Raw genomic sequence first — 26,773 nt, forward strand, 5'->3', positions numbered from 1 at the left:
TGGTGTTTATACTACTATTCATATTACTGGAAAGTTATTGAATGTTCTAGAAGTTACTCCAAGTTTACTCAGCACTGAATCTATCTGGAATATTCTGGAAAATAGGTAAATTTCAAAACATCACTGTCCTGATCACAAAAGCAAAGTTTGTGGGGAATAATAGCCATTTTCTGTACTTTTGAGGCATAATCAATTAGGAAATAACACTTACTACCCGGGAACAAAAACAAATGTTACAGTGTAATCAATCAATCTACTGCTGGATGAAAGCATCCCTAGGCAGTTGCATATCTCATTCCTGCAATGTAACAATCCATATAGAACCCACAAACGACCCGATTCCGTTGCTAACTCTGAGAAGCAAATAATCCCTTGGACACGTTCCCTCATTTGACTGATCACGAGTCCCCGTTTCGTGATGTTTCCTACTCAAGCCCGCTTACCTTTGTGTAGTGGCATATTCACACGGACACTGTCAGCTTTTCTCCTGCGTCACTTTATTACTTCGCATCCTACACGGATGCTCCTCACTCTTTACACAACGCACTCTTGCTCCGAACTCTCTCTCTCTCTTACTCCGCTAGCCTGTCTCCTAATACTCCGCTAGGCTGTCAGCCTGTGCCCCCAGCGGGGGATCAGCCAACACCGCCAGGGAAGACGAGGTGTGGAGGGCGAGGTCCCAGGCTTCTTGTCTCCGGCTCTTGTCTTCTTCGTTCCTTCAGCTCCAACCAACTCCGCACACCAGAGGTCGCAACCAGGTACCCGATACCCATACCCTACCTGATACCCGTCTACCCGTACCCGGCCGGATACGGGTACGGGTAGCCGTTTGCGACCCTGGTGCGGCCGGGTACGGGTACGGGTAGGCCGTGAGTCACTGGTGAGTAACCGTTTGTCACTCATTTCGGGTAGGGTACGGGTACGGGTAGGGAACGGCTACCCGTACCCGGCCGGGTACGGGTACGGGTACCCATTTGCGACCCTGGTGCGGCCGGGTACGGGTAAGGAATCAAAACCCGTTTGCGACCTCTGCCGCACACCCCGTTATATCCCCCTCCTCATGAAGAGTCCTCAGCTGCCCCCTATCGGCGGCGCCTCCTGCACGTGCTCTCTCTCTCCCTTATCGTCTCCATCTCCCGTCTCTCCGGCGCCTGCTCCGTGTTTGCACGCCTGCACCTGCCCGTCCCCAAATGCACCCACCGAATTACGGCTTCTCCCCTTAATTGCTCGTGCCTCTCTGGCGGTTGTTGGATGTCCTAGCACTTGCACCTACTCGCCCTGAAATGCACGCGCTGTTTGCAAACCCCGCGTGTGAATGCATTTGCTGTTTGCAACCCTGCGCACGTTACGCCACTACATTTGTATAACGGTCAAAATTGTCTTTAATCTCTGCACGCTCTCTAATCCATTTGTCCCTCTGGGTGTCTCAGCTTATTGGAAAGTAGGTAGCTCTCCAAGCTTCTTTGAGCTCCGTTTTTCCACCTTCTTTGTCAGTGCCCATGTTTCTAATGCATGACTTATCGGGTAAATGTGCACCAATTAAAAAACTTTTCTCCTTAGGCAAACTAGCAGGCTATTTCACACTTTCGAGTTCAGGTTTCAAAAAGTAATAACACCCACGGCCATCCGCCCACCTCTTCTCTTCATAATGCTGTTTTTAATTATCTCAATCTGTCTTCAATAAGTGCCAACAAATGGTTTCACTCTGACGATGGCCAGTAATACCATCTGGTCCGTGAGCCTTTTTGTCGTACTCTTGCATCGCAGTGATAAATACTTCTTCAAATGTGAGCTACAGGCAGACCTCGCCGAACGTGGGGGGTGTAGTACGTTTCTGGAAAATGAGATTTTGTTGGGCAAAACCACGTTCGACAAATCATAGACCTCAGGAAATATAAAAGTTGCGTTCCTGCATCCAAATTGATCACCCGTTCCCTCCTTGTTTAAATTATTCGACATGACTTCCGCCCATGTTATTGCACTGAAAGATGCCGAGGCGCTCTCAATTTGTCTGTGCGTGTGTGTGTGTGCACTTTATTTTTCAATTTTACCTCAACACAAAAACCCCCGTCTCCATCACCCTTCCCGAACCGTGGCACTCACGATCAACGCTCGGTCCTAACACTGAAATCCTAGCCCGATGCTCGTTTGAACGTTAAGGAGCCATCCATTTAGTACGTACGCATGGAGGGGGTTGGGGGGGGGGTTAACCCAAATGCGTACGCTTGCGTATGGGGGGTCTACTGACAATGTGCGTACGCATAGGAAACGGGGGGGGGAGGGGGGGGGGGTGAAACCTCGATAATAATTTGTCTACATTGGCCTTCAAATGACTTCAATAGTCCGGCGGTGGACTATCTGCTTAAAATACGTTAATATTATTAATCCTTGATCGTTTCTGCGTGGATTAAATATCGGCCGTTCTATAGGATTCGGGGGGGGGGCATCAAGCGTTCATACGCAGGTGGGGGAGGGGGATTGTAAAAAATACGCGTGCGTACAGGGAGGGGGGGAGGGGTCACGTGTTGACATATTTTTGCGTACCTACTAAATGGATGGCCCCTAATGTTTCGCATTCTCGGCGTCCGCATGACTGACGTTTTCAACGAGTGGACGGCCGGATGCATGCGGCTATGTGTGAACATTTGTGTGTGTGTGTGCCATTGTGCGTGTTGAGTGTGCTGCATTATCACGCCAAAACACACGTATAAAATATACACGGTAATTAAAACACTCACGGTCGATTCATCCACACCTTTCCAAAGGATGCAGCACACTCACGTCACTAGTTTTCGACGCAGAGATGATATTCTTAGCAGATTCAAACCGCATAGAGTCGAAACATCGCCCAGAAAACAAAACATTGTTAGGTAAAGACGTCTGTAGCCGAATCACGTGTTCGATAAAGCTGCGTTGAGCAAGATTTTCGTGTATTTAACTTCCTCCTGTTCAACTGAAAAAAAATGATTTATTCCCAGGACATGTGTTTTTTCTATTTGACAGAGAGATCTGCTCGAACTTCCTCCATTGCTTTAACAAAAAACTAAATCATGGTTTAAGGTTACATTTTAAGGGCTGCATTCATCCTCCTATTGCTTGCTAATAATGTTGTTGTTGTGTTCTCTGATTAATTTTGTAATCATTTCTTAATTGTTTTATGGAATTATATGTATGAAATGTTTGCTGTAGCATCATCGTCTCTTTCCATATGTATTTCAGCAGATAGATCATCGCTGATAATGATGCATGGGAACAATATAAATATTTGTTTTTGCAAGAGCAACTGCATGCCACGTTCTGCCAAGTAAAAAAAGCATTTATCTTCATTATTGTCGACGACATGTTGCATGGTGACCAGATTTCTAATTAGTACAATCTCCAAAAAACATACGTACGCACGCATGCTGCTTTTCTTGCACACCAACTTTGAAAGAGCTGTACGTGGATTATAATAAGCTGCGCGTATAGACGGGGGTAGTGTGAAATGCTCCTTGGGGTAGCGGGTGCTAAATACATTTTGGGGGGCGGTTTAACTGCACATACTTAAAGTCAACATATTTATACAAAGAATATATTTTTTTCTGCGTAGAAGGAAATGTCTAAAAATGAGTGCGCAAGGTGACCACTTAAGCAGAGCACGCGGCAGATTGACACGATGGGTGAACCCATGCCCTCGGGCGTGCCAATATACCAGGTGGATCCGCCAGTGGCATTAACCTCGTGCTCTCAAGTTTTTGGAACTGAATAGCTTGAGAAATGAATTTTTTCTCAACTAAAAATATATTTTTTTTTATATCAGTAAAAATAATGTCACCTACCCAGATAATACGATAAAATTATTCGTTAATTTTTTTCCTGTAACGTAATTTACCCGAATGTCTAAAAAACGAGAGAGAGGGAAAAGGTCACCCATGGGCAAAGCATCTGGCAGATTGGCACACCTGAGGGCACGGCTATCCCGATTGTGTCATCCTGCCACGTGCTCTGCTTCAAGTGGTAGTGACTTTGCACTCTCTGATCGCCGAGTCCGGCTTTGAGAGGTTTTACTTCACAGGTTGTTTGAACGCTGCAGCTGGTGAATAAGTTTGATGGGGGAAGGCTAAGCCTTGTTAGCCTTAGCCACCTGCCGCCCCTGGCTGTATGTGTGCAGAAACCTCTCTGAGAAAGTCTCTAACCAAATAACACAGCTTGGCACATTTCTGCCGCTACTCTAAGGATCTTAAATAAGTTGCTTAAGTTCAGCTGTGTGAGCCTTTGGAATTTGCACTGAGGCTTAAGAATCCTACGCATGGGCTGGTATTACTTACGTAATAAATTGCAGTGATCCACATTTATTAAATACATTGGTCCTGAATGCGTCATTTTTTTGGTTTTCTTCAACTCTTTGCACCAGCGTTAGTTATACACACATTATTTGGCGATGCTGCATTGACAGTGGTGCACAAGGACATTATAAAAGGCAAGGAAAATGTATGTCACAGGCGACAATACAGGCAAAGCCCTTCTTCATAGCACATAATATGTGCTTTGAAATTGATGGAAGACACCAGATAGGTTTGAAATAAAATGCAGTTCTCTCTATAATATCTCCATCTGTTATTGTATTGAAGCTCCAAGAGGGATTTTGGTCGTCAAGAAGACACCCCTAGCCCTGCTTGTCCCCATCCACCACTCGGGAGAATACCCTGACTGCTGCGTACACAACTCCCCCATCCTCCACTACCTAAACTAGCCCAACCCGCGTCAAAGTGGAGAGGCCTAAACAATAAGGGTTGGGGCCTAAAGAGGAGAGGCGGAGCCTAAACAGGAAAGGATGGGGCCTAAAGAGGAAGAGCCGGGGCCTATAGAGGCCAAGCTTCTCTGTTGATTTCAGGTAATAAAAGCAAATAATCTAATACGTGTATCAGGCAGCATAGCTATATTGCTACAAATGGGACCAGAGGCCAAATTGTATTATTTTAATGGGGTCTCTATATTTGGATAAAACTGTGTACGTGAACTCTGGACAAATATATAAGTATATTATTGTGGGAGAAACTAAACACAGATTGCATAACTGGCACCTAAACTGTTGCTGAAGACTGATCTTTCCATAGTGTATTAAGTATGGCCAGAATTATTCAATACCTTATAATGCAATGCATCGTATTGATAAGGGGTGGCCATTTTATTCTAGATTCTAGATTTGAAGCCATTTACAGCAGCCGCACCTTAACAACTCTTGGAACCTCCCAGTTCAACCAGTCTACACAACAAAGGCTCATTCCTAGCAGCGGCTTCAGCCGCACCAACCTCACAATAATAATAATATCCAGGGGCCTGCCTTGGCTCCTTCCACGCTCAACCAGTATATATACAAGGACGGTTTTCTTGGAATTTCGCTTACTTGATACAGCATTCATGCTGTGACGGTTCCACCTGAAGACGGAAGCTTGTGTTGCCTCAGAAACGTCGTGATTTTTTATTTATTTTACTTTTATTAATTTTAATTTTTTACCTACGTGACTTTACCGAAAAAACCTAAGAATATAGGTGGCCATTTTACTTTTGAATGTAATAAATTTTTCTCCATTACAGTGAGTGATCATGATTTTTCTAATGGTACTTTGATTGTCTTTTTTTTACGATACTAATCACAGCCGTTGATACAAAATAAACTCATTCCCCTTGACATTGGTTGCAAGATAAAAAAAATGGATTGACCGATAAAAAAAATGCTCTTGCTGCAAATTGGCAGAAAGTGTTCCCCACTGTCTGCTTCCTGCCTTCTCGTCTGGATGGAGCAGTGGGTACAGCCTTAATGTCCGTATTGTTTCTGTAATGTCTCATCTGTAGCTTGTTGTATTGTACTTCTACATTTTGTCTGCCTTGTTTTATCTTTTGTTGTGCACTACCATGAGGTTTGTACTTAATTGTACTGTATTGTCTCTATTGAGCTTTATTATCTTTGATCTGCGCTGTATTTTGTATTTTTAATCCTCTTCTTGTGCACTGTTGTCACGTATTTTTGTACTTTTTGAACTGTTTATATTTAAAAAATGTATTTATATATCTTTTGTTATTCTGCGCTATATTTCCGTCCCATTTTGACTCTCGTTCCGTCTCCATACAATTGTCTGGTTCCCCATGCTGTGCATTGGTGTGTGCATTATCATAAAAAAAAACTAGCCAGCATAAAGATTATACGATGTAGGTCAAGGTGAAGGCGCAGCCCTGCAAGTGCTTAATCGTGCCACTGCTGGCAGAAGAGCCTCCGTTAGAGGAAGCTCAAGAGAGGCCCCTCCAGAGGGTGTTTGATCTACTCTTCCACGCTGGTCAGACATCTTGAAAGAGGTGGGACTGCCCACAGTTGACTCTGCCAAACGCGACGTGCCCACCAACTGAGGCACACCCATGTGCATCTACTGCTGGATGCAAAGGTGCCGGGGAGATTTAAGAAGCTCACGCCGTTGTCGTCACTCCAGCACCTTGAGAACTAACCAGCGACCTCAGAATTGCAAAATCCAGTAATAATATCAGTGTTTTAATACAGCGTTATATATGCAAACTGCATTTTCCTACGATGCATAATCCCCAACAAGGAGGTGCATATATATGTTACGATGTTTTCAGACAACAAGTGGTTATACTTGTGGAAGGGAACCGCAGCACCTGGAGAAAACCCATTCGTGTAAGGGAGCAACACTACAGATGGAACAGATGGAAATTAGTCCCCACCCGCTGTGTACCACCTTCTCCAGGCGAGCCAGGGGGTGGTACCACCTCAACGCCGACAGGAAGGGAGTTTCACAACACTTGTGTGATCCACAAAACCCTCGGCTCCGCAATGTTTTTTTTACATGCGTGCATAGCCACCACCACCACCACGATCTGGTGTGCTGCCCATCACACTATGGCAGCATCCGTATAGTTGAATGCAAGAGGGGAAATCTCAACACTTTAATTCCACATCCCCTTACTTCATTTTAACCATTCCAGCAGCTCACCTTGCGTTAATGCTATCATAAAAAGGTTCACATAGATTGCACCACAATTTGCTATTCCAGCCCAAAATTGGCCAGCAATAAAGGACCCTTGAGAAAGTGGTGTATCGTGCCACGGGGCACAATTTCTGGAAATCAGAACTGGTAAAAAAAAAACAGCCCAGTGTTGCGCAGCTTTATGCTGAGCCCAGTGTTAATCCTTTCCCATTTTGTGATTTGGTGAGGTTTAAATTTATCTAGCGATTATTTAAAAAAATCAAGCGTTTACGAGATACACATTTTTGGCGATTATTTGTTATCGCATTGCCCGCACCACATCAAGCCGGGTTCGGCCATCATTGAAAATTGGGATTCAACGAGTGAACGCAGGCGCTAAAAAAATTACCGGTAATCAAGGGTCAACGCTGCAATTGTAGAAAACCCTCTGGCTTCCTAAGGGTTAAGAAAGTGTTGTGTGCGCATGCATCCCTCCTGTGTTGGGAGCAAGGCAGGGCACTCAGAGGTGCGGCAAGGAGATATCGCCTGTCAAAACAGCGTTCCTTTAATAAGGCCTGCGGGGTGCAGTTTATCTCCCAAAACTGCTGTGTTGTGCGGAAAAAAAGACCCAGACAATGCCACTGACGCAGCGCTAGATTTGCCAGAGTACACCACCAATGCACAAACTCCGGCTCTCCATCAGAGTATATTCCACTGCTTACATGTGTAACATTCGCCGCATTTTCTATCTCGGGATCCTTTCAATTTGCCAACAAGTAAGCTGCCTCCCGACCATCTGAAGCCCGTTGTTAGCTGTTTATATGTTCTGTCTCTTTTATACGTGATTCTGAAAATATCAATCTTAATGGGATCTGTTTGGAGTTGGTGAGTCGGCAAAGCCTCAAAATGAAACCTGTCCACTGACGATTGTACTCCACTGTGTTCACCACACAGCTGATTAGAATAGGCGAGTGCAAGGCAAGCTGAAAATGTGTTCACTATTCCTTAAAATATGAAATATAACACCTGCTTCAAAATACACATAGCACATACACAGTCAATGGTATTTTAATTGCATTTTGCTGACCCATGTCACAACACTGTACGGGAATTACCAATTTAATCAGACTTTTTTTTTCTGAAAACATTCACAGCTCAATAATCCTTTATATAAAAAAAAAATGTCCCCATCAATTTGTCATGTATCATAATTAAAGCTCGCTGTGTGAATGTCCCCAAAATATATGCTCATCCAATGTCTTACTACGTAATTGAAAACATTGCAAAGTAAGAAAAAGAAATGTTCTCATAATCAACGTTTTTGGGTTTAGATCGCGTTATTTATAAATGTGTCGTAACCCTCCACCACCCGACACGGCCAATCAATAAAAAAGTGTCACGTTGACAAAAGACAAATAGTTCACTGCTTTAGCCCACCGGTGTGTTGAAGCGTGAAACCACAACATTTACAATTTTTGAGTACGACGTTTCGCTGGTATTTGCATCCAATGTTCTCCTGTAGTCGTATTTATTACTTTCAATAATTTTGTCAAACTGCAGCGCGTTCATTTTAATGTAACACTTTCTGAGCTAACGAGACATCCTCTCGATGCAGAGTAGCACCGTTGTCTGTCTGACCCCTGGCTGTTCGGTCGCCAAAAAAAAAGCAATTTTGTGTGTGAGCATATCACCAGATAATGCAATCACTGCTCTCATTTGATCATTAAAAATTTCATATTTTAATGGATACTGTGTGCAGTTACATATTTGCTTCCTATTTAATCTACTTATATATTCATTCGGAATGAAATAATGCCAATATCATGAGCAGAGCTTCTGTTTACGAACAAAACGAACCCAGGCAGGTGTGCATGCAGTCAAATTATGTCGTGTGCATTACAAATATTTGCATTTTGTAAAAAAAAAACATTCGTTTACCAAGGGACAGCAGTGCATCGTAACTACTGTGTGGGATTTCAATTGATTTTGTATAAAACGTCGACTGCATTTACTAACGGGTCCTAACCCGGGGTCTATCGGTAAAACAAAGATAAATAAACCACGTCACACAATGGGTGCCATGGTAGCACGGTGGTAACACTTTTGTACCTTGCAGCAAAAAAACATTCCTGAGTTTGATTTCCAAATCGGACACCTTTCTGTGTCGAGATTGTATGTTCTCCCCCTTTCCTGCATGAATTTCTTCCCATAGCTAAAACAACACGTAACATAACGTAACTGGTATTGGCTAAACATCTGAATGCAAAAAAATAACCTGCAAATTATAATTGGCATTAAGCACATCAACATTGCCCACCTACTTTGTATACTTGGCAGGATTCTCCTGAAAGAGTCTTGAGACTCAAGCTTTCCTGGGTAACACAATAATTTAAAGCAAAAGATTAACTATAGATGAAAATATATCTCTATAAAATATCGCATTTTAAGATTTGTTTTTTGAGATGTGTTTGTTACATTATAAGAGTAAAATGAATATATAAATACGATTCACAATTACGTGACCACAAAGCCTTTATTCCATTTTAGGCTTGCTCGCTTTAATTAGCCAATGCACGACAACACAAAGCTCTCAAAATCCTCCACCACTCCTATTTGTGTACTTGTGCTCAGTATGCAGTGCAGAGCCACATCGAGTCAAATTAATTCTACGAAAATAACAGGAAGTTCTGGGGTGGAGAAGTGGCACAGTGCTTACAAGCTGCACTCTGAACCTGCTGACCTGAATCCGATTCCTAGCCGCAGACTGATGACATCAGTGACGAGTGATTTAAACAAGGGGCACTGGAACCCATTAACATTTCAAAATCTCGGATTTTTTTGTTTTTGTATAAAGCCACATCCATCCTAATGCAATGTTGTTGCAGCCTCAGCAAATGGAATGTAGCCGAATTTACGGTTCGTGAACTCGTTAGCATGCTGCGCTGAAAACTTTGCGACGCTGAAAATGAATTGCCCTGCAGGTGGGTTCCTATTCCTGTAACACAACAGGTGTTCCAAGTGATCACTTATCAACGGCATCATCATAGCCATGCCTGAAGACCCGGGCTATCAACGTTAACATTAACTACACGAATGTAACGGTCACACTCAACATAAGGTGGCCGTGCCGTGATAATCAACACTGCACCCCAAGATGAGGTAATTGCAAATATATCACTACTCCGGCATTTACTACAGAGTAAGCCTGTCAATGTGTTGTTTTTTTCCTTATTAGGTTTTGCCATGGATTTGTCCCCTAATGAGCAAAATGCTTTGAAGAGAGGCTACAGTATTGATGTGCTTCTGGCCTTTTCCGATTCCCCAGCCACGATAGTATTATGCTAATTCACACCACCAACTTATCTGCTCCTGTACTTTTGTAAAATAGCAACATTCCTCCTGCTGAAATGGCCGCAGAACTTCCTTGCAAATCCTACCACATTCCTAAGTGCCAAAAGGCATTGACGTTTTTTGGTCTAACAGAGAAAATATATAGCACTTCAAGCTGGCTGAATATACGAATTCAGCCTATTAAGGCACACTCGTATAGATACTTGAAGTGTCACGTGAGCCAATTACACTTATATTATATCCAATTTAATGCCAGCATTCTCACAAAGTCCGATAGCACTTCAGGAGAAAGTGACTCAGTGATTGGACTAAGTTGCCATAACAGTCCAAATTGTGTTCCAAGTCCAATTGCTTTGGCATCTGACAAAGCGGTTGCTACTACCAAATTTGTTCAAAATGCTCCCCATTAGTCACGCCACCGTGTCTCTAATCAGGGTGTGTTGTGTTTTTTCATTTGATGGAATGATTGCTTCACTACTCAACCTTAATATTATCCTCCACCTCACTAAATGCTATACCAATATTATATTTAATCTCTAAAGTAGCACTGTTCCCCATTCCATCGCGAACTAAATTCCAGTCTCATAGTCTCCACTATGCATTGTACATTTTTCTCAAATACTCCCTTTCTAACGTGTCAAATATATTCAACAAAGATGTAAAAGCAACAGCATCGACAGTTCTGCACAAGTGCAGATCAAACAGTAATCACCCGGTTTATCATTATCTCTTTCTTGTGTCATGACGAATTGACACACTTCATTGACGACACGTTCACTTGACAAGGCGAAGACCCCCACTGCGACAGCCCCGAGTCTCCCGCGCATCTCCCTTTTATATACCGACACGAGGCCACGCCCCCCTTCCCGAACCTTCTTGCTGACTCTGGACGCTCGCTCCACCGGCAGACTCTACCGTCCTCTTCCCTCACCTGACCACGCTCCCTTCTCGAACATTCCCGTAGCCACCAGTCCCTTCGTACTCACAACTGATACCCCTGTCATTACCTCACGTGGCCACTAGTGTATTCGCACTATAGGCTGACTCCCCTGTGATTACCTCCCGTGGCCACTAGTCCACTCACACCGCATCTAGACCCTACTGTCATTACATCTGTAAAATAAACATATAAACAACTTTTCAGATAATTAATTGCCCTTCCATGGAGCAGAGAGAAGGCAGAGAGATTGACTTACCTTTACTTGGAGATCCCACTTTAAACTCGGGTGCTTTAAAAAAACCTAAAAGATAGTTGACATGTGACCATTGTTTTGCGTAATATCAGTTTCAGTTTTCAGTTTCATTTATATGTAATAACCCTGTGAGCCATTCGGCTCTTGATTCGGGTGGAACCGCAACAAACAATATAATTACAAGATACATTTAAAATGTACTGTACGCAAATTGAAACATCCCCTACAAAAACAATAAAATATTCCAGAAAAAGCACCGTTTGTTTATGCTGCGTACACAAATGTGCAAAAAAATACCATTTTGATGTTAGATCACAATAACAATCATAATACAATATAGATTAACATTTTAAGTGTAACTCTATACTACATCAAAAAATCGGGCTAAACTAAACCGTTCTAGAAATTACTAAAATAATGCTATAAAAACAATGTAACAGTGATCATAAGAAATGTGATTGAATTTTTATAATAGCGACATACATAACATATATTACTAAACCGAGCATCCTTCGCGAGCTGCATGAGTCAATTACCATACAGTTGTGAATATATGAACAGCTATACATTCGGATGAACTGAATAACGCACAAACCCCTACAAAATGTTGAACTTCTTTCACACTGTACATAGCCAACCGCGCGAATCGGATGTGGGGGGGGGGATAACAAACTAGACACAAAAAGCAGTTTTGACGGACACATACATTTACTGTAGTGTGCAACTTCAAAGGTGCGTCATGTGAAGGGGTGCAGGGAAATTGAATTGTTATACAAAAGCAAATCAGGTGATTCCACAAAATTTTGTTTGTCTGATTTTTCTTCTGCGGCGCTTCGCTGGACAAAAACATCCCGTTGCTGTTGCTTGTCAAGACTCGCAAAGGTTTCAAGTATAGTTCGGTCAAATGAAAGTGATTTCCTGCTCAATTGATATAGTGTTTATATCCAGTACTGTTCATAGCACTGGGCCATTAGTGGAAATTCCACATGCTCATGACAAGGGCAAGTCTTTGCATTAACAACAACTGTTGATTTCCACACAAAGTGGTACCCTTATTTTAATGACCGTTGGGCGGATGATGAGCTGAGTTGCTGGCTCTTACCATTGAGCCACTTGGTAGGTTAGAGGATGCATTTGTAGAAAAATATAATTTGCTGCTAAATCACTTCTAAACGTAACGGGTGTGTACTCACACCACTGCAGTTCAGGCTTTGAATGATTTGTTGGTTCTGTATTTTTGAGTTCAACAGAAACATATTTCAAGAAATTAAATCACAGATTCACTGCAGAGAAATCACAGGATATGAGCAACGTCAATTACCCTTGCCTTAGTTGAAAGGTCACGTTGTTTTATTTGTGTTTTATAGTTTAGAGACAATAACAATGTAATTTGCATTTCTCTAAGCAAAACATATCATGTACACTTAAAAAAAGGCTTTGCAAGCTGAAAAATATAATTGGCTACTATGCAATGGTGAAAATCCAAGGACAGTTCCATTAATGGAATAAGTCTCTGAGACATTTAAAATAATCATTTATCATCTTTAAATTAAGATGGCATTGGTCAACATGCTGTGATGTAAAGAGAGAGATGGGAAGAAAATGGAGGTGTACCTTATTCGGGAGTCGGAGAACTGTTCTTGAATTATTATTATCATCATCATCCTTGGTGTGCTGTTTTGAATAACCAATCACGTGGTGTACCAATGGTCGCAGTGCAGTGGGCAGACCTCAACAATGATCTCAACATATACTTTTGAAAAGTGTAAGTGTCACCTTACAAATAGATGACAGGTTTCTGACTTCCTGCGGGGATTTTTTCTAAACCTATTGAGCTGGAAAATGGGTAACCATTTTCTTTGAATCAATCTCTATGATTCGAAATTCCTCGTGCTATGCCCTTTCACCCTATAGAGTCTCCTGTGCGGTTTGTGAATTTGGTTCGGTCTTGGACATGTGAATTTATCTTGATTACACCGGCCAATTTGGTTTGTAGCTCTCCTCATTGAGCGTAATATAATAAATCATTTATTACGCAAGGTCAAAGGCTGTACATTTAATACCTGGGTGGAAACAGGTCGCATGGTAAAATACACCTGATGAAAAGGCATGTTAAATTGTACAATTTATCTTCATGATTGACCATGCTCAATCCACCGATAGATGAAGGCCCTCCACATCCATCGTGGTCCTGCGATGCCACGATCCACCTGGCTCATACAAATGAGCTGACATTATCACTCCATCTCTTACGGTGCGTGTTCTCTCCGGGACATGTTGTCATATTTGCTTGTCGCTCTATCACCAATCTCATCAGTCCACTACCATGCCTTCTAGCCAGAATGTGTCACAGCCAAAGTTCACTTAACTCTTCTTAACAGTCAATGTGATATTCTTGGTTCTTTCGGTAAAGTCACGTAGAAGGGAAATAATAAAATAATAAAAATATAAAACAATAAAATTCTCACGACGTTTCGACTGCAACACAAGCAATCATCTCAGGTGTGAAATCAACAGCAAGAACATTTTCTTGCTGATGATGATTGCTTGTGTTGCAGTCGAAACGTCGTGAGAATTGTATTGTTTTATATTTGTATTATTTTATTGTTTCCCTTCTACGTGACTTTACCGAAAGAACCAAGAAGATGAATCCCTGCAGTCACGAAAGCTTTAAATCGAAAAAATACGAACTGCACGTAACTCAGTAAAAAAAAAGTTTGGGGGAAAATAAATGAAAGAACACAGCAGGAAAATATTGAAAATGTTTTAAGCAATGGGAGAGGGCAAGAGCAAAAACTATTTAATTGATTATTACTAAATCAGAAATAGTAGCTCTCAGAATGGAACATGGAACCATAATGCATGATTAAGACAAACTCATAAAAAATAGTGGATGAATTCTACACTATCTTTAAGCAAAAACAAATCACATGTTAATCATACATGCTAGGAAGTCAGTGGAAATGGTTGCAGCCATCCAAACTGTTACAGCTCCCTTATTAAAAATATATACAGTGACTCCTCTATTTACGAACATTTGACTTACAAACTTTCAGAGATACGAACAAACCTGTCCGTAAGTCAAGTTGCCTGTTCGAACCGAGAGTCGTAAGTTCAACCGCCGCGCAATAGATGGTGGTAGTGGCATCTACATCTGCAGAACGTGAAGAACCAGTGGCATCTCCATCTACAGGAGATGTTTCAACTTTAAAAGCGATTCCCCGTGTTAAGTGTACACGCCGTACAACATGTTTGGAATCCATAATAAACTTTTTGGGTTAGATCGCGTTATTTATAAATGTGTCGTAACCCTCCACCCCCGACACGGCCAATCAGTAAAAAAGTGTCAGGTTGACAAAAGACAAATAGTTCACTACTTTAGCCCACCGGTGTGTTAAAGAGTGAATCCACAACATTTACAATTTTTGGGTACGCCGTTTCGCTGGTAATAACATCCAGCATCATCGTGTAATTTGCAAGAATAGTTGAAGCCCTCACTTGCTTTTGTTCTTAAATAGAGCAGCAGGGTGACGTCATCATTTAACTCATTCAGATGCAGTGATTTGAGGCGGAGGGGGGATATTGTAATTATGTAATAGATTAGTAATCATGTTTGGAATCGACAGGATTAAAGTTCGACTTACGAACAAATCGACTAACGAAGAGACCTCTGGAACCTAACTCGTTCATAAGTAGAGCAGTCCCTGTAGCAGTATACAAAACATATCCCCTATTTCATGAACGGAACTTCTACACTAAGGCTGCATCGAAACTGGTAATATCAAGTTAGTCCTCAGTAGAATAACTTTTCAACTGTATTAAACTGTGAATTAATGTAACATTCCCAATGACACAGAAACCAATCTTGGTGGAAAAATATAACTATTTGGTGATAGTGTGTTGGCAGTGGTGCAAACGCACAAAAATCTCAGAAACTTCGGGGATAACACTGCCGAAAATGAATAAAATTGACGTTTTGGGCAATGCCCCTTCTTCATAGCAACATTAAGACAAAACGCCATTGTCTGAAACTTCGGCTATTATATATGTTTCCTTGTCGAGACATGTTTTAACGCGTGGCATAAATGTGTACAGGCAAACCCCAGCTTCTATTCTTCTTCTTTCGTTTGGCATTATTGGGGATTGCAACAGATTACAAATCGATGTCCAGATATTTTATATCAATTCGGCTGCTTCAGGAGGAGCCGCGTGGATTTCTTTCAGATCGCCGTTGACTGATCTGATTGGGCAGTCGTTCACAATATGCTGCACGGTCTGAGATATCGCACCACAGTCACAAACTGGACTCTCGTTTGAAGCTTTCGTGACTGCAAAGATTCATACTCTTAGTTTTTTCGGTAAAGTCACGTAGGTAAAAAATGAAATTAAAGTTAATAAAAATAAAATAATAAAAATCACGACGTTTCGGAGGCAACACAAGTCTCCGTCATCAGGTGGGACCGTCACAGCTGAATTTGCTGTATCAAGTGAGGCAGGGATTCCAAGATGCAAGTTCTTAAATACAAGTTAAGAGGGAGGAGAGGGGAGGAGCTTATCAGAATGTGGTAGCCAATGAATGGAACGTATTGGGAGGGGGGCGGGGCTAAAAAAGAGCACGATGTACGTGGACGTGTTTGTGCGCAAGCCCCTATTGGTACCGAAAAAACTAAGAGTATAGACTAATGGCAAAATTAAGCATCTTCCGATAAAAACAAAGGGCACCAATGCCGATTAATTAACAATGAGAAAACCTTAATGGTGAGATATTTGGTGGAGTTAAATATATAGTCTCATAGGGTAGAGCAGTGGTGATCACACTGCTCTATGAACCAACCCAGCAACACGAGTAAAACGTCGGTCCACAGCGAACAGCTGTGGCGAGTGATATCTGACACGATTCTCGGCAAGCCCCTTAAACGACGTCCACTGACCAGTGTGGTGAGGTATAGTCAATCCGTATGACTGACAGAGTCAGGAGACTCATTCCAACAGCGGATTGACAAGAGGTTGCAAATTATTATCATGAATAGTCTTAAGCATGTTCCAGGAAGAAGTTGGTGGAGATGGTGGCAAGCTGCGTTCAGCAAAGATTGGTATACATCCGTTCACTGCTGACATTAAACGTTTTTCAGTTGTTTCCCATGTTATGTACTTCATTACAGTAATTGTCAAGTCTAGAGGCCAACATTGTTATTAAGGTAAATCACTCGCCCAGTATTCTTGCACGACATTGTATGGCCTGCCATGGCCATTTGGTTCCCGTAGAGCGAAGAATTAGGATTTTAGTCCAGAGTCATCGTGAGATGCAATGTTAGGTGCTTTTTCACCAGAGCTAACGTGTTTTTTTAAACTGGAATTGTAAGCACATTTCTTCGTTTTACATTCATGCAATATTCACGGCACAAAAGATTTTCGTGTTGCTTGTATAGAAGAAATGTATTTCTTGATGGGTTTGTCCTTGTGATGGTCCCCGTAATAAATTGAAGAGTAAGTACACTCTACATTGTTTGCGACCATTCCATTGTCTCAAAGCACCTTTTGGAAATAGTGCTTGAAATTTTTCGGTGACATTGCCGAGGTCAAAGGATGTTTAAAGCTGAACATAATAATAATAATAATACCATGGCAAGGTTATTTTATGAATGATGTTTTGTATTGTTCTTTCTCGCCTAATGGGGTGCCTAGGCATTGCTGAGAGGATACATTTCATGGCTATTCAGTGATTGGTATTTCAATATAGAATATCTCGTACTTTAGATGTCTACAATAGTGTCCCATTGCATTCGCTGCTTGGGCATGTGAATCCTCCGCAGTTACCATTGCAAAAATAAGGTGCGGGCGTGTGATTTTTTTAAGTGAGCTGAAGTGAGATATGTGCTTTCCCCTCTTCGCGGCAGGCATCCGCGATCTTAGCAACAAACCATGAAAAATTATGGACATCATCAGGCCTCGTGTGGAAAAGAGTGGCACACTAAAGACATTTTTTCTTGCAGTGCATGCCCCCTCGTGAGTTGCGATGAATGCACATCTCTCCCCGTGTGATTAGGGGAAGATCTTTCCGTGGGAGCGGTATCCATGTGCATCAGCTAGATTTTCGGATATGGCCACAGTAAAAGCACTTGACATGAGCGTTGCTAGCTCTCGAAAACTCGTCGTGGTTTTGATGCTCCCCAGAGGAAATAGATCCAAAGAGGCACAGCACTGGTCACTGTGGGTTCTCTTTGGGGACATTGCTGATCGCGTTTGCAGAATGAGCAAACAGATGCCACCAGCAGCAGACATAACAGCCATGCTTTGGTTCTCGCTCCTCGGCTATTCCGACATCGGAGACAATGTGCAAAGGAACTCATTAGTGGATACGCTGGGGACATGAGGTCATCCAGAGAGACGTCTGAAACGTGTCATCATGTCACACGAAACACACCAACAAATACGAATGCGCAAACAAGCATTTCAAAATGGGTAATGGGATATATATTAGAGACTGCATATATATAGTTGTATACAGTTGCTATTGTAAATTCCATTGTAAAGTGAAAATGTGCTGTGCAATTACATCGGGTTTAATTTATATCTTGCCGATGCATGGAAATTACCTTAAAATGATGTTAACACCCAGTTTTGAACAACCGTTCCTTCATTTGAGTTATCTCATCATTGCTTACACCGGCAGCATATTTATAAGTTACTTCCCATTCCATTGGATGTCAATTCCATACAGGACTGCACGTCGGTGTATTGCATCATCATCAACATCAGTCTTTGGCAATCCACTGCTGGACGAAGACCTCTCCACATGACCACCATCATCTGTCATGATCCTGCGAGATGTAACAATCCACCAAACACTTGCACACCCGACGATTTTCATTGCTCCATCTCCCTGGCGAACGTCCTGTCGTTCGGCTACCATTCCTCGCTGTTGCTCCGTTTATTAACGATAGAAAAGAGAACATTATAACGACTTTAAATGCATTACATCATCATTTATTTTAGGATCGGATAGGGCCCATTGAGTTAAAAAGATCTTCTTGAAGGGTGACTGGACGGGAGAGGGAGGAGTGGGGGGGGATATAAAATGCAACGTTATCATAAATCAAAGCACATCGATATAATTGGGAAAGTGAAAAATATAACAGCAAACTATTTCAAAAGCACTGCCAAGATGGGACATTCGGCATCGCGGTGTTCGAAAATATAAAGGCATCAATCTAAACAAAGTAACGCAAATGATGTAACTCCCTTTGATAGGAAACCCCCACCACAATAGCAGCAGCACCACCTTATAACTTTGAAACAGCCATTGCAAGTGTTTCTGATCGCTGAATCAAAATAATTACAATAATTTCAGTGTTAGAGAGCGTAGAGTATGCTAATTGCATCTCAGCACGCTGTATACTAATTACGTGCATAATCAAATTAAGGGCGAAATCCTATTTATAGCCATCATTAAGTAAATGGAACCCTCGGTAAAATAGAAACGAAGGCAAAAACGAATCAAGAAATTGTATAAAAATAATAAGAGATAAACAACGAAAAAGTTATCACTTTGCGAAGCAGAATGCACGATGATGATGGCAACATGGACGATGCTATAACACTTGCGGCACCGCACAACTCAATGCAGCCGTGCGAATGACACCACGTAGTGAATCAAATGCACGATGGCCAGCTGACAGTGATACGACTTGTAGCATGAAGTTAGCAATTGCCTTTAGAGTGGAATTCCGAAGCAACGGAGTGTCTGAAGATGGTTCGAGATGGTAAAATTAATAAACCTCAATGATTTACTCAATTGTCGGCCATGGTCATTGCATCTCCACATGATAAGCCGCTTCGTTGAGCTATCACATTTGTAGCGATGTCGCTTCTGAAATGAAACTAATAAATCAGTGGGCTTTACCTGAAATCAAATCAAATTTCGTTTAGTGTTAACTCGTATTTTTTTAAAATGATTTGTTTACCTTCCATCTACTGTGCACTCCTATCGTGTTTTTGTACTGTTTGTTGTTGTAACGTTCTGATCTGCCCCGACTGGAAATTTGTGAGAAAGAGCTTCATAGCTCATCGGATTCCTCCAGTATGAACAAATATTCTGATGATTCGGATTCACTGATGGGTGTGATAGGCTCAGCAACTGTCACCTTCTCTCGCCAATCCTACAAATAAGAAATCCACCTCGCACCCACACACAAGCTAATTTCATTGAGACTATTTAGATTATACTGCCAGGAACCTCCTGGTTACACCAGCCCACAGGGGATTATTGTGTCCGTCCGTCCGTCGTGCAGGGAGGGGCTGGGTGGGGAGGGGAGGGTGGGGAGGGGCTGGGTGGGGAGGGTGGTGTTGGGTGGGGAGGGGCTGGGTGGGGAGGGAGGGTGGGGAGGGGCTGGATGGGGAGGGTGGGGCTGGGTGGAGGGTGGGAGTGGTGGGGCTGGGTGAGGAGGGGCTGGTCACCCCGTGGTGCCCTTATAAAACTCAACGTTTAACCTACTCACGCCGGCTTGTGCCCGCACTCACAGTCGGGCATATTTGCGGAATACACCACGCCGCCGTTGACCCTGGCCATTGACCGAGCAACCCAACGTTTCTACCAGCTCCCTCCGCAGGACAATGTGTTTTTGCTGCTATAAATGTCCAAATGACAAGCCACTTTGCTGAGCTATCATTTGTGGCTTTTGAAAAAAAAGCTAATACCTCAGTGGACTTTGTGTCTGGTAGGATGGGGATAGTTTAGTTGTATTTGTATGTGTTTCGGTGATTTGTTTACTTTTCTTGGACTTTGCACTCCCATAATGGTTTTTTTTATTGTCTGTTGTTGTAACGTTCATACCCATCCCGACTGGACGTCTGTGAAAAAGAGCTTTATAGCTCATCGGATTCCTCCAGCATAAACAAAAATTCTGATGATTCTGATTTACTGATGGGTGTAATCAGCTCAGCAGCTGGCACCATCTCTTGCCATCTTGCGAATTATCAATCCACCTCGCACCGACACACAAAGCTGATTAAATTTCTCCAACCGCACGGTGGACACCCACTCGGGCGCGTGTTTGTTTCTCTCGGCTAACACTTCATCGTGAGCCTCGACCATATGTCACCTAGGAGTTAAACGCAAATCGGTTCTCTTAAAAGATAGTAATCGTTGTAGGATGACGCATCGACCAAAATAGCATATTTAACTACTTAATAAGGTACATTTTGTTGGACAATGGGGACCGCACACTTTTCCCAAGCATAGTACTGCTTTAATACAAGGGGGCTTGAAAATATTTGGCAATTCGTTGCACGCCATGTATCTGCAACAGTGACATGCACCTCAGCTGTATATCAGCCAGTGTTAAGTGCAATTGAGTTTTTTTTTTACAAACTGATAGGAGATGTGTTGCCCCAATGCCCCGGTTTGACCAGCAATGAAAACAACATCCTTATCGCCACAAGATCATCATATTACTTCGCATTATTTATCTGGCCGCCGCTGTTCCGAATCTGCAATCGGAAACACACACGTGTGTGAAGCACACGGCTCACCTTCAGAGACTTTCAGCGTGACAACGAAGTGAAAGCGGCTCAGGCCTGAAATTAAAGGGATTATCCTGGAACATTCCGGGCACTGGGCAAATCACATTTCAGCCCTGGAGTGAGATTGCACAGAGGTATTACATGCTTCCTGCGAGAGACTCTTCACTTGCAGGGGGCAAAACACCATTTTTATGAAAATTGTCAGTCTCATGTTGTGCAAAATATTCACACTTCCATATATATATTGGCCAACTACGATGATGGCATCTTAGCTGCCTACGAGATGCTAATCGAATTCATCACCTTCAAGGAGACTATGAGCATTGCTCAGGACATTGTGACCGTTGCCTTAACTAGATAAAATTGAGATCAAGATGGCCTGCTTATTCTTCTGTCAGTACATTACAGGCAGCATGGTTTCCAATATAAAACCACACATTAACAGCATGCGCTTGACATTTGTTTACTTGTACACATTTTGCACACTGGCTATAGGACATTTACAGACCCACAGAAATCACTTTTGCCTCACCTCATCTCATCCGGGGAGCTTCAACTACGTACTTTGCGTAAAGAGTACCTGCTATGGTGAAGTGGATATACTCAGTGTATTGCAGTGGCAGACCTTCACCTTAAAAGCGTATTCTTTGCAATTGTCAGCTTATGCATATCCTGAAGATTATCAAGTGGCTTACGATGGGCCTCTGCCAAATAAGCACTCAACACAAGGAAACGGTCAATATAAATGGAAATGTTTTTTTTTGTATTCATTAGTATTATTACTACTTTGCACATTGATGATCGGGCCGAGATAACCAACTTGCAAAACTCGCTTTTGCAAACCTGGTTTCATCTCTTTATCGGCTAAGGTATGGGCACAGAACTCGGCCACAAAATCGAGGTTCTCGGCGATTCTCGATCAGTGACTCGGCATGAATATAATATAATATTAGCCCGTGAGAAATATAGGCACCTCAATCCAGTGGGCGCATTTGCTCGCACCGGCAATGGAATGCTTTCCGCAGGCTCTTTTCTCGTCGTGCGACAATTGTACTCCCTCTTCCCTTTCCCACTGTGAGTATCGAGCCGCACGCGACGAGTAGTCGCCCGGGGAAGATAAGGCGGTGCTGGAAAAGGTGGAAAATGAACATTTGCACCGGGGCGTGCAAAGCGACGCAGAAGCGAGTGGCGTTAGGAGCGGCCCCTGAGGACCAGCGGGGGACATTTGTGAAGTGTCCCACGGTAAAGGCCCCAAACATAACCGACGGTCACGCATGAGTGTTGTTTCACTTGTGGAGGCAACGTTGTAAATACAGATGGAACATATGTCGGTTCGGTGCAGCACGGCACAAAGGACGTTTTATGCTCACCGCTATACAGCAACAAGAGGCAAAACGCATTGTGGATCTGATCATTGCTTTTTTTTTACGCTTGCCAAGTGAAGTCCTCTAAAAGATGTCGTCATAATCGTCATCATCGTAAGTGCAAGTGGTATACGCCGTACGTAAACAACATTGGTAGCCTTCAGTACTCATACACAGGATTGATTAAATACATTTGTAGATTGTTTTTTTTCTCAACGACAAATGAACCAAAAAAAAGTACAGAGTAATCGTTTTAGCTGCAGCTGCCCTCTTGTAAACAAAGTTACTGTTCTGTGAAACTCCTGTTTGTTTCTGCTTGTCAACTCCCCTGAGAGATACAAAATATAGTGCTCGACCCAGGTCATAGCTGTAGGGCATATAAAGATTAGTTTGCTTACATTTGGCCGAGAGAAATTGCATGTTCGTGTGTAAGAGTGTGCATGTTTTTGACCCCCTTCCCATGCTCTCCAAAACAATTTTGAGGCACGTTTTTCACGTATAATTCATTGCCTTTGCACTCCACGCCGCAAATTATGCATGCATGCACTCACCAGTGCATGCCTTAGGATGTAATATAAGATTTGTGGGAGGAGTGCGCCTGATGCAAATTGTACGTCTTCAAAAAGTGTCTCTTCTCTCATTACAAAGGGAGGAGGAGGAGGAAGAAGAAGAAACCCAACTATGTTTTCGTGCATTTGCCACATTTCTGCAGGCACTTGTTGTGCCAGTTATTGATGCCGTGATGCTTCGTGGGAGGAGGACTGTGGGCCAGATGTTGTGTTTAATTAGCTGAAGAGGAAACAAGCCCCCTAAAGTACACGTGTGTGGATTTTGAAACCTGGTCCCACGATTACTCGACCGTATATTTTTAAAATCTGCATTCATCATTAAATTTTTAATTCGTTTCAAAAGAGTGCTTATTTCTTAACATGAATGTTTATGCACAGTTTACTTCAAGTGATTATAATAACCTTTACATTTGATCAATGAACATACACTTTCTCGAATTTCTTTTTCTACTAAAGTACAACGTGCTTTGATTTGATTCGAGTAATATGTTAACCAAACAACTGCATACCAGATTTATGTTGCAAGTCAAGTGGAATGTTTTTTTAACAACTCACATTCATATTGCTTATCAACATTAATCTGTTGTTAATCTGCTTGAACGTACTCTTTCTTTGTTTCACTGGACATCTACATTATCTACTGCAAACCCTTTTGTGACAAAACCCTGTGCTCAAAAACAATGCATCATAAATCATGGGGCAAAAGTTTCGCATAAATGTACGTGCGAAAAAAAGAGCATGTCACTAAAGCTGCGAATCAGTAATGACAGCTGCATGCTCCAACAGAGCTTTGTTTTCAATAATTTAGCTGAAAAGGCTTACTTTGGCAAGCTTTAAAAGGTTTTCTAACTTCATTCAAAATGCACCCCAATGGTCACACCCAATGTGCGCGGCAATGCGCCTCATGTGCCCTATGACCTCTGTGGCAGTATTGGGTTATTTAGCATTTAAATGGGAGTAATCTTGTTTGACCATTTGTCTGATGGATATCCCTTACAATGTTCACGTAATGAATTCTCATCGAAATGTACGCTCGCATAAAGCCTCTCTATACAAACTATATATATGTCTATACACACAAAAAAAAACCTTTCATAAAGGATGAAAGCAAACAAATCAATCAATGTGCAGCACTTCATTAATACAAAAAAAGGCTCATTTTTGGAAATTATCTCTCATCCTCTTGTAGGTAACTCTGACAACAAGGTGAAATGCTGCCTTGCAGCATCCAGAATGTATGGCAGTAATCCCAGAGCCCCATGAATGATTGTTATTACAATGTTACATATTTCAATAATGCGGAATATAACAATAATATAATTTGTACAAAATTACCTGATGCCAAAAAATCTGATTATACCACGTAAAAATGTAGCTCCAAGTGATATTTGTGACGACCGTGTAAAATATGTAATTGAAAACTGTACATCATCCTACGCACATATAAAGACGATGAGAAATACATTCATAATTCATCATTATTGTAGGTACGTCCCATGACAACGAGCCCTACGAGGCAGTTGAGGAATATTTCATGGGAGAGCACCTCCCACGGTGCTAACACCCATGACAAACCCTGCTCGCTACCAGTGATTAAACCACTCTCTCAGGTTTTCACAAGTTGGTCTCAGCCCAGTTATCCACGACTGTTACAAAACAATCGAATAAAAATTAACCCGTAAAAACAAAGTTTTTCACTATAAATCCTTTATATGCGTGGCAGCTAGAGTCCTCTCGTCCTCTGGCTTGAGATGGCTGCCACCTATGGGTCAGATGATTGCCTGCCACCATTAAGCAATTGGTAATTAAATATAAAAAAAAAATTCCTAAAACGTGTAAAAAAAAATTGAAAAAATTTCACGAAAATAAATTGCCACGCACAACGAGTCTGTGTGCAAAATGTCAGCTCGATTGGATCACGGGAAGTGGGTTAAAAAAACGACCGAAAGATTTGCACGGTCGTAAGCGCGCAAGCAAGCAAGTAAACTTAATAAAAAGGATTTAATAAAAAAAGAACCCAACACTTCCGTCGCTAACACTGTGGCCTTAGAAGAAAAATGACACTGGTAGGAACCTCTGGTTACACCAGCCCACAGGGGATTATTCTGTCCGTCCGTCGTGCAGGGAGGGGCTGGGTGGGGAGGGAGGGGCTGGGTAGGAAGGGACTGGGTGGGAAGGGTAGGGCTGGGTGGGGAGGGGAGGGGAGGGGAGGGTGGGGAGGGGCTGGGTGGGGAGGGTGGGGAGGGGAGGGGAGGGTGGGGGTGGGTGGGAGGTGGGAGGGGTGGGGCTGGGTGGGGTGATACTGGTCACCCGTGGTGCCCTTATAAAACTCAACGTTTAACCTACTCACGCCGGCTTGTGCCCGCCCTCACAGTCGGGCATATTTGCGGAATACACCACGCCGCCGTTGACCCTGGCCATTGACCGAGCAACCCAACGTTCCTACCAGCTCCCTCCGCAGGAATGTGTTATACAATGGTGGTCCAGGTGTCTTGTGACCCCCCCCCCCGCCCCCTCCAATCAATTTAACCCTAACATTTTGGTTTACCTTTGCACGCGTTTGTCACACTCACGTGGGGCTCGCTGTCCTTGCCAACCTTCTCCACGCTGCCCTGTCCTGCGCCATCTGCTCCTCGGGCCACCATGTCCGATCGCACCACATCTCCCCCCCCCCCCCCTCTTCTGCTGCCTTCCTCTTGATCTCTTTACTTCCACTTGCATCACTTACACCTTTTCACCCACATAATGTTCCTGTTGTATCTCCTTTGTCTATTCATTTCTGTTTTAGTCAACGTTACTTTTAAAAATATATATTGAGTTTTCGTGAGATTAAATGGGCATCACGAGACATCTGGACCATCCTGTACAACAGTTGATGACGTTTCAGGCAATGACCATTCTTTGTTGCAAATATATAGAGAATCCAGAGGAAAGATTGGGTGGATACGAGTTGGAGACAGCACTTTACACCATGGAGCTTGAGAAGAATCTTTTGTTTTTATTTTCTGATGACCAGTTTTTTTAATGGCCACGTGAATAGTTATTGAATATGTAACATATATATAATTTTAATTCTGTGTTTCCCAGCTTTGAGGATGAAATATTGACTAATATATCAGCAGAGTAATATATAACAACACCATTTTTTATTTATGAAGTGTCTGAATGTGGCCGCGTCTCAATAAATGGATGAGCCTGTAAGTTTGAAATGCCATATTCTGCAGCCACTGTCCTGATATGATGTCAGGGTCGACTAAGTCAGTTCCGTCAAAAAATGCCATATAATATTGCTGCAGTAGCACAATTACTAATTAATGATAACATATATTTATAGGAACATTGCATTACAGACTTTTCACCACTGCAGCATTTATTGCCATATGCTTACATTACATATACTCTGTTTAAACATGCGTTGATTAATAAAGCTCAATATATTTTAGAAAACATTCAGGGGAAGTTGTAAATGCGATGACAAAAATGTATTCCATTCATGACTATTGAAAACCTTAGCCACTGCAGCGGCATGCCCTTGCCGCAAATATTATCCACAAATACTGACCCAACTTGAACTCAAATTCGGAATCGCATTCGCCCCTGAGGAGCTGTGCAGGTTGAGACAGCAACAGCAGGCTGTTTTGCTTTAATCTCGTCTTGCAGCAGACTGCCAGCCGGTGTGGGAGTAAACACAGCATTATAATGATTAGTGTCTAACTATGGCCACCACGCCCACCTTAGCTCAATATTCAGACTCGTATCCCAGACCACTCAACCAGACCACATCCCCTGTGCCAGACATTAAGGGCTGCCGAAAT

This window comes from Lampetra fluviatilis, chromosome 15, assembly GCF_964198595.1.
Source record: "Lampetra fluviatilis chromosome 15, kcLamFluv1.1, whole genome shotgun sequence".
In the NCBI taxonomy this organism is placed as follows: domain Eukaryota; kingdom Metazoa; phylum Chordata; class Hyperoartia; order Petromyzontiformes; family Petromyzontidae; genus Lampetra; species Lampetra fluviatilis.